The sequence below is a fragment of the Sphaeramia orbicularis genome, chromosome 20 (genome assembly GCF_902148855.1).
Source record: "Sphaeramia orbicularis chromosome 20, fSphaOr1.1, whole genome shotgun sequence".
Classification (NCBI taxonomy): Eukaryota; Metazoa; Chordata; class Actinopteri; order Kurtiformes; family Apogonidae; genus Sphaeramia; species Sphaeramia orbicularis.
The window spans coordinates 38,917,192-38,927,388 of record NC_043976.1 but is presented as its reverse complement, the minus strand read 5'-3'; the positions used below and the strand labels follow the sequence as shown (position 1 = coordinate 38,927,388).

Below are 10,197 nucleotides of genomic sequence, written 5' to 3'. Positions count from 1 at the left end.
TTATGCTACAAACTGAATAAACTCTGTATTAAACTGTAAATGTTGCACCTTGAATTGATTTCTTCTTTTTTTTTCTTAGTTGCATTGTTTGAGACAAATGAGAAGCATTAAATTTATGGCTGTTAGGGTGCAAAAGAATACATATTTAAAGGTAATATAGAATATGTAGGTACTGGTACAACTAGAATTTGTGTTTTTCTTTACATAAATAAAATCATCTAAAAATATAAATTGGTTAATTATTCAAATATGTCCATGCAGTCCAGTATAGATGATGTCATTTATGCTACAAACTGAATAAACTCTTTATCAAACTTTAATGTTGCACCTTGAATATTCCTTTTTTTTTTTTTTCTTAGTTGCATTATTTGAGCCAAATGAGAAGCATTAAATGTTCTTTTTTTCTTCTGATTTTTGTAAATAATCTTTTAGGATTCATTTATGTGGAGGCTTTTACAGAGAGAACATGCAAAATTAAAGTATTCTGCAATAAAGGCAGTTTTGTATAGTCAATAAATCATGAATTATTTCTGTTAAGAGTCACATTCTTTATATTTAATTGAATAAAGCTGAAAAGAAAGCATCTATATGTCTACGTTCTTTATATTTCCTTGTGTTGCCTTATTTTTTGGTGAAAATCTGAACTACTACATTAGAGGAAAAGCTATTCTTGGCGTCCTTTCTTCTGAACACCGTCCTATTGAAAAGGTGAACATACATTATAGAACATCTACAGGAGAAAAAAAAGCCCAAACTTTGAGTTCTGCTGAGTCAAACTAAAAAAAAACCATAGGAGGGAGTGTGTTTAGAAGGAGCTGCTGCTTGAATATTTCAGGTTATAGATGAACTGTCGAGTGTCTGACAAGACCCACTATATAAACTTTGAACACAGGCTCTCTGGGAGACATCGATAGTTGTAAATATTTAATTCAGTGCCTCCGACAATGCATGCCACTGAAACAAATCTTTAGCAGATTGAATTCAAGATAAATAGCACGGAAATATCACCAAAGCTGAGACGCAGATTTTTATGCCTCGTTTTGTCAGCGTGGCCTCGTTGGGGTTCGGTTTGTTCTTGTATTTATCTGAAACCGGAGAAGAAGACGTGTGGATTCAGGTGAAGGCGCTCAATGATAAACTTAGACTCAATCTGTACGAGAATGATGTTTTTATCTCAAATCAGCAAGAATAGGACATCTTATAACCTGTAGAAACATCAATATTTCCTTAAAGTTTAACGGGAGATGTGAAGAAAGTAGTGCTAGAATGGATTATTTACAGTCAGAGCATGAAAAATATTTTAGAAATTTAGAGGAAGAACATTTAAAATCATAGTCATGGATAAAAAAAAAAAAAATCAATGTTGAGAAAAATAAAGTAAAAACTATAATGTACTAGTACATAAAAACTAAAATATACTCTATATAAACAAAAGTATTTGGACACGTTGAATCCAATCAATATTTTCTTAAAGTTTAATGGGAGATTTTTTTCCCTTAGTGAAATGTGAAGAAAGTAGATGGTTAATTGTGGTAGAAAATTATTATTTACAGTCAGAGCATGAAAAATATTTTAGAAATTTAGAGATAGAACATTTAAAATCATAGTCATGGATTAAAAAAAAAAAAAAAACAATGTTGAGAAAAATAAAGTAAAAACTATAATGTACTACTACATAAAAACTAAAATATACCCTATATGGACAAAAGTATTTGGACACATTGAATCCATTTAATATTTCCTTAAATTTTAATGGTAGATTTTTCTTCTTAAGTCAAATGTGAAGAAAGTAGATGGTTAGTTGTGGTAGAAAGTGATTATTTAGAGTCAGAGCATGAAAACTATTTTAGAAATTTAGAGGAAGAACATTTAAAATCATAGTCCCGGATAAAAAAAAGTCAGTGTTGAGAGAAATTAAGTAAGTTTAGTTCAGGTTCCATATGCAGACCAATTCAATCTCCAGTGGGTCAGATCAGTAAAATACTATTATAATAACCTATAAATACTCACAACTTTACACACATTATTTCTCTTCCTAAATGTTAAAATTTTTTGATGTAATTTTCCAGTATTTACACGAAAACAAACTATCATTTCACAAAAAACGTGAATAACTTGAACAAATATGAACCACCTGAAATGTCTTAAGTGTAATTTTAATATTATTCTGCCTGTAGAAAATAATTATTTGCAGTCAGAGTATGAAAAATATTTGAGAAATTTAGAGGAAGAACATTTAAAATCACAGTCATGGATTCAAAAAACAAAACAAAACAAAATCAATGTTGAGAGAAATTAAGTAAAAACCATCTGATGCATTTTAGAAGCAAAGATAACAATGATATTTATCCCAATATAAAACTATATTATGACATTAGTCATTATTGTTTTGTATCCCAGACCCCTGTTAGAAAAGAAACACCTGAATTTTTGTCATAGTGTTTGTATGTATCATACTAACCTCATTTTTACTGGAGTTTTTGACACTGACCTTCTGTTTGTGTTATAAACAGGGTGTGAATTCTTTAAACAGGCAGATAAAGGGTTAAAAATCACCACCGTCCTTTGTTGAATTTTCTGTAGGAGTCATGTCTCATCTGTCACATTAAAGTTTTACTAAATAAAAATCAAAAAAAATTTATTAACCGTACATGTGTCAGTGCCTCCTGTTCTTCAGACAGTGTTTGTTCATCATTAGACACTTGAGGCACAAAAGTATCAGTAAGCACAAGTATTTTTATGACAATTAACTCACAGTTTAGACTCATCTCAGCCCTAATATGATAATACGTTTAACGATAAGGTCATCACAGATTTCATCCTATCCCTGAAAACTATCAATACGTGTAAATAATTGAGTATAAATGCAGTTTTGTCATCTTCCACCAGTAAAAAAATCACACTTTGAGGAATAACAGCAATTATAGATGCTTGTTATTTTGCTTAAAAAGTCGCTTTTTCTTCATTTTTCTCTGTTTTGATATAATAATGTTTGAATTTACTGAGTTTTTCTGAACATCTACATGATAATTCACTTGATTATTGGAAAATACCCACCCATCACTGATAAAAAAAAAAAAAAAAACCCCAAAAAGGATATAACAGCAAATGGAGGTAAATTACATGGGAGAGGGCAAATTTAGAACAGAAAATAGCACTAGGTGTTAATAAATAAATGTTATTTGGTACAGTGATACTAGTTTCCAGTGTTTAAGTGAAGTATTGTATTTAAAATAAACATTTCTACATGTTAATACATAAGATATAATGAGAAATAAAAACCTTCTAAACACCTTCTGCAGCTCAGAAAAACAAACATACCAGGAAAACATCAAACAAACATTGATTTACTAATAAATCCCACGTAGTTTGACAAATAGTCAAACTACATGGGACAGCTTTAGATGCTTGTTTTTATGTTCAATTAATGATATATTTGGCTGAAAAATTAGCTTTTTCTTCAGTTTTGTCAGTTTTTACCAAACAACCTTTGAATTTACTCTGAGCTTTCATGAACATCTACATGATAATTCACTTGATTATTGGAAAATACCCACCTATCACTGATAAAAAAACAAAAAACAAAACAAAACAAAAAGGATATAACAGCAAATGGAGGTAAATTACATGGGAGAGGGCAAATTTAGAATAGAAAATAGCACTAGGTGTTAATAAATAACTGTTACTTGGTACAGTGACACTAGTTTACAGTGTTTAAGTGAAGTACTGTATTTAAAATAAACATTTCTATATATTAATACATAAGATATAATGAGAAATAAAAACCTTCTAAACACCTTCTGCAGCTCAGAAAAACAAACACACCAGGAAAACATCAAATATTGATTTACCAATAAATCCCATTTAGTTTGACAAATAGTCAAACTACATGGGATAGCTTTAGATGCTTGTTTTTATGTTCAATTAATGATATATTTGGCTGAAAAATTAGCTTTTTCTTCAGTTTTGTCAGTTTTTACCAAACAACCTTTGAATTTACTCTGAGCTTTTCTGAACATCTACATGATAATTCACTTGATTATTGGAAAATACCCACCTATCACTGATAAAAAAACAAAAAACAAAACAAAACAAAAGGATATAACAGCAAATGGAGGTAAATTACATGGGAGAGGGCAAATTTAGAATAGAAAATAGCACTAGGTGTTAATAAATAACTGTTACTTGGTACAGTGACACTAGTTTACAGTCTTTAAGTGAAGTACTGTATTTAAAATAAACATTTCTATATATTAATACATAAGATATAATGAGAAATAAAAACCTTCTAAACACCTTCTGCAGCTCAGAAAAACAAACACACCAGGAAAACATCAAATATTGATTTACCAATAAATCCCATGTAGTTTGACAAATAGTCAAACTACATGGGATAGCTTTAGATGCTTGTTTTATGTTCAATTAATGATATATTTGGCTGAAAAATTAGCTTTTTCTTCAGTTTTGTCAGTTTTTACCAAACAACCTTTGAATTTACTCTGAGCTTTTCTGAACATCTACATGATAATTCACTTGATTATTGGAAAATACCCACCTATCACTGATAAAAAAACAAAAAACAAAACAAAACAAAAAGGATATAACAGCAAATGGAGGTAAATTACATGGGAGAGGGCAAATTTAGAATAGAAAATAGCACTAGGTGTTAATAAATAACTGTTACTTGGTACAGTGACACTAGTTTACAGTCTTTAAGTGAAGTACTGTATTTAAAATAAACATTTCTATATATTAATACATAAGATATAATGAGAAATAAAAACCTTCTAAACACCTTCTGCAGCTCAGAAAAACAAACACACCAGGAAAACATCAAATATTGATTTACCAATAAATCCCATGTAGTTTGACAAATAGTCAAACTACATGGGACAGCTTTAGATGCTTGTTTTTATGTTCAATAATGATATATTTTGCTGAAAAATTAGCTTTTTCTTCAGTTTTGTCAGTTTTTTACCAAACAATCTTTGAATTTACTCTGAGCTTTCATGAACATCTACATGATAATTCACTTGATTATTGGAAAATACCCACCCATCACTGATAAAAAAACAAAAAACAAAACAAAACAAAAAGGATATAACAGCAAATGGAGGTAAATTACATGGGAGAGGGCAAATTTAGAATAGAAAATAGCACTAGGTGTTAATAAATAACTGTTATTTGGTACAGTGATACTAGTTTACAGTGTTTAAGTGAAGTATTGTATTTAATATAAACATTTCTATATATTAATACATAAGATATGAGAAATAAGGGCCTTCTAAACACCTTCTGCAGCTCAGAAAAACAAACACACCAGGAAAACATCAAAAACACTGATTTACCAATAAATCCCATGTAGTTTGACAAATAGTAGCTTTAGATGCTTGTTTTTATGTTCAATTAATGACATATTTTCCTGAAAAATTCACTTTTTCTTCAGTTTTGTCAGTTTTTACTAAACAACCTTTGAATTTACTCTGAGCTTTCATGAACATCTACATGATTAATAAATGAAATATAGGAAAATACCTGACTTTCATTGATATATATGATAAATAATGTATATTTATGGTGTTTGACTAAACTGTTTCTATCTTATAATTTAATAATGCTTTTAGATGTAAAGCACTTTGGTCTTTTTCATGCTGTTGTAATGTAAGATATAAATAAACTTTGATTGATTGATAAAACACATTGGAAACATTATAGAGAAAAAAATTACTTGTAAAACCACAAAAATGGATTCAAAGCCTGTTTTAACCAAAATAAAATACACATAAAATCCAAAACAAAACAATGACAGCACAACTTACTTACCTGTGATTAACGAAGTATGAACACGGTTTAATTTTTAAACTTTTATTCACTTAAATTCTCAAGTGTTAAAGCAAGAACAAAACATTTATAATGTCCTTTGGTGGGATTTTATTACACTTTATTAATACTGTATATGTAAACTGATATTCTTTGATGCCAGCACGTTGCCAATACAAAGGAAAATCAACTGCACAACTAAAAGTTATATTAACAAAAAAAAAAAAAAAGAAAAGAAAAGAAGTCAACGAAAAAAATGGAAGGAAAAAAAAAAGAAGTCAAACAGTTGCTTTTGCAGTCGGATGTCGTAAATAGGTACATTAAAGGTTGCCTTTTTTCAGTCACAGTTCGGCAAAGATACAAAAGGACTACATGACGTTTTTTTTTTTTGTTTGTTTTTTTTCTTGTTGTTTACTCTGTTGAGAAAAGAACTTGCAAATACACCGAAGATTTTCTATGCACTTCTCATCTGCCTGGGTGAAAACTATCCCCTGACCATGATCGTAGGGAGCGTGAAGGCGCTAAGATAGAAAAGAATCAGACAACTTATCGGCGTGTCGTCTCGGAGGAAGAGGAAGAGGAGGAAGAGGAAGGGGAGGAAGAGGAGGAGGAGACGAAGGAGGGCGGGGCTTCGTACACATGTGCATCACTAACATCGGACAAAAGAATCGTTCAACCAACGAGGGTTACAGAGTAACGTTTCACGAAAGCACAGGTCAGTGGCAGCATGGCGAGAGGAGGAGGAGGAAGAGGAGGAGGAAGATGAACAGAAGGGAAGATGAGAGAGAGAAAGCGAGAGAAGAATCGACATGGGCAAGGTTTTTGTGTCACGAAGCGGCAATCCGGACAGATTTCCTTCTATCCACAATGCACTGACAGCAAAGAATGCTTCCTGTATTTTCTCCTCTTTTTCATTTCATCTGTTTCTTTCTTTCTTTCTTTTTTTTTTTTTTTTTATTTTTTTTTTTTTTTTTTACGTATACGGTTATGCTTTAGAAGGCCAGTCTTTGCCATTCAGCGGGGACAGTTTCTTCTGCGTCAGTCCAGCCAACATTAACTCGCAGAAAGAAGCGTCCCAGGGGGGATCGGCGGCCACTGTCGGCTTGGTGCGAGACGAGCTGATTGGTCGCAGCTGTTGTTGCCGTGGCAATAAGAGAGGAAGTGAAGAGTCTGTCATCTTCAGTTATCCCTTCTGAAACTGGAAGGAGCTCAAGTACCTGGTATGGCTTAGAGGGGAGGGGGGGGGGGGGGGGGGGGTCTCACTGTTCTTTGCTCGTTTTACTCGTAGTAGGCAAACGCTCAGTTACTCTTTTTTTTTGTTGTTTTGTTTTGTTTTTTTGTTTTAAATAATATCTGGCATTTTTAGAAGTATATGTTTTTCCTCTTTTTTACTTATATATTCTTTGAAATTAAATGAAAAGTCTTTTGCACTCGTATTCCGGCACATTCCCTTTTAATCGTCTTTAGCGCGAGTGTCCGTCGAGTCTGGAGGCGGAGAAGCTCGTACAGTTCAGTCCCAAGAAGAAGCTCATGATTGTTCTCGTTTTAATGGTTGTTGATTATTTGGAAAGAGGATTATGGGAGGGGCAGGGCAGAAGCGGCGGGCAAGGTGGTAGTGGTGGTGGTAGAGGGGCGAGGGGCGAGGGGCGGGGGGTGGTTTGGCTCCCACCAGGTGTCTTTTAGAGTGCGCCCGGCCGACAGGAGGCCTCGTTGAGCAGCGCCGAGCCCAGCAGGAAGAGGAGGAGCATCAGCAGCATCAGCCTGGCGGACGGCGGCGGCGTGGCACGGGCCTGGCCTGAGTTGGCGCCCCCGCAGCCCCCCAGCTCCGACTCGCACCGGGGCTTCTCGCACAGCAGGCCCGTGAAGTCTGGGGGGCAGTTGCAGCGGACGTTCTTGACGCATTCCCCGCCGTTTTGGCAACGCAGGAGTTCGTTGTCACACACCCGGGCTGCGATGGAAGCGAAATAAAAAAAAAAAAACAAAAAAAAAAACAGAAAACACCAATGAGAAGTCAAACGTACACACAAGAGCGTTCGAGCATCACAAGCATTTCACAACAACAGCAAATCATCAGTTAATGATAGATTTGACTGAAAAAGTCACCTTTCCTTCAGTTTTTTAGTTTTGACACAATAACCTTGGAGCTTTTCTGAACATCTACATCAGAGGTGCCAAACTCATTTTAGTTCAGGGGTCACATGCTCCCAATATGATCTGAAGTGGGCCGGACCAGTGAATTAATAACATAATAATATATAAATAATGCCAACTCCAAACGTTTTAATGTGTTTTCAGTAAAATTACATTACGGAGACGTTTACATCTATAACACTGGGTTACAAAAAAAGGTTTTTGCAAGTTGTCTAGGTTTTTTCAACTGAATTAGGACCATTTTGCACCGCTAAATCCAAAAATGACATCTGTTTTTTTCAATAACGTCGGGTTTTTTTTGCTAATTTGATTTTGAAAAATTTGATCTTCTCACAAAATTGATTACATTTTTGTGACTTTATCAGTTAATTTTTTTATATAGTTCTCACCCAAAATAGGTTTTAAGAGAAAAAAAAATCATTTTCTAACAGGATGTATTTATTAAGTGTTACAAACTGTAGCAGAATACGTCAGGCTTATTTTTGCAAGATCTTCTAGTCGAAGCCATTTCACTCACCTGTAATATTAAAAAAAACTATTAATCATACATTGGCAAAAGTAAAATCTTCAGAACTCGTTTATTGCAAGAAATATGAAAGAATTTTGTATCATATGATGTGAAAATGCCCATAAATGTAAGCAAAAATGTTAAAAAGCCAATATGTAGCATAGTTCAGAAAGTTGACCTGATTGAACAAAATTAATGTGATTTTTGGATTCAGCACACCAAAAGGATCCTAAATCAGCTCAAAAAACTTAAACAATACATTTGTTGTTGACCACTGTAATCTGTCCTTTTAAAAATGCGAATAACTGAACCATGAAAAATCTGAAATTTAGTAAGAAAAATAAATGCAATTTTAACTATATTTTGCCTCTGCTTATCATTTGTAAATGTCACAGATCACAATGGATCTGCAAATGTACAAAATATTTTAGTAACTGGCAGAATATTAGTAAAATTGCACTTACTTCTCTTAGGACGTTTCTAGTTTTTCATATTTTTTGTGAAAGGCTAGTTTGTAAATTTTCAGATTTTCATGTAATGTCACTTTTTACACTAAAACACAGGAAAAATTTGGAATTGTCATTATTTAGAAGTTTTTATGGTAGCATGTTACTAATCTGACCCACTTGAGACTAAAGTAGGGCTCTATATGGGCCCTAAAATTAAAGGATTGACTGTTAATAACTTGAGTGTAATTTTTCCATTTCACAAATTCATCCTACGGGCCGGATTAGACCCTTTGGCGAGCCGGTTTTGGCCCCCGGGCCATATGTTTGACACCTGTGATCTACATGATCAGTTAATTAAAAATAGGGAAATACATGATTTTCACTGGTAAAAAAAAAGCTAAATTCAGAGGATAATATTCTAATAAATGGTAATAAATCACATAAGAAACCCTCATATTATCCTTGGGTTCAATTTAACTCCATTCAATGTTTATCTTTTTAAAAATAATAGTTGACTTTTTTTTTTTCTTCATATTTCATGACTTTTCCTAAGTTGATGGGGACAACTGATGAACCCGTAAAGACCCACACATCCACCGTCAACCAAAACCATCTACTGATCTAAACTGTTAATCCATTAATTCTATCAATACATGTAAATAATTGGTGTAAAATACAGTTCATCTTTTCATGGTCATCAGATATGACCCATTTGGATGTTCAGAGGCTCTGTAGTTACCATGGAAACACTGTCATCTTCTACAACATTGATTCACCAGTAAAACCCATCGAGTTGGATCAGTGACAGTGGATGGACACTTGTTTTTACATTCAATTATTTATATTTTGGCTGAAAAACTCATTTTTTCTTGAGTTGTCTCTGTTTCTGATATAACCCTCACAGAAAACACCAATGAGAGTCAAACATACACAAGAGCGTTTGAGCATCACAAGCATTTCATAACAACTGCAAATCATCAGCAAGAAAATTCCATTCATTTCCTATCATTTAATTATCTGCCCCATTAAAATACGATGAAGCTTAAATCATTACTTTGGGGAAACTGAGAATTCTCCCATGCAGTTATTCTACTAATTGAAAAACATCTGTTTTTTTTTTTTCTTTATTGCAGATTCAGTTTATTTCACTCATTTCATCTCACTGTTTAGTTTCCAGAAGCAATTTTACAAAACAAACAGCACCAGGTAAAAAAAAAACCAAAAAACTGCATGTAACCATTGCATGAGTGAAAAGAAGAACTCTAATAG

General features: G+C 33.2%; 1 pseudogene; it reads right to left on the bottom strand.

The window, feature by feature from the left end:
• Positions 1–6,193: 6,193 nt before the first annotated feature.
• The window catches only part of LOC115411055 (netrin-G1-like), a 157,500-nt pseudogene continuing 153,496 nt past the window's right edge, over positions 6,194–10,197 (bottom strand).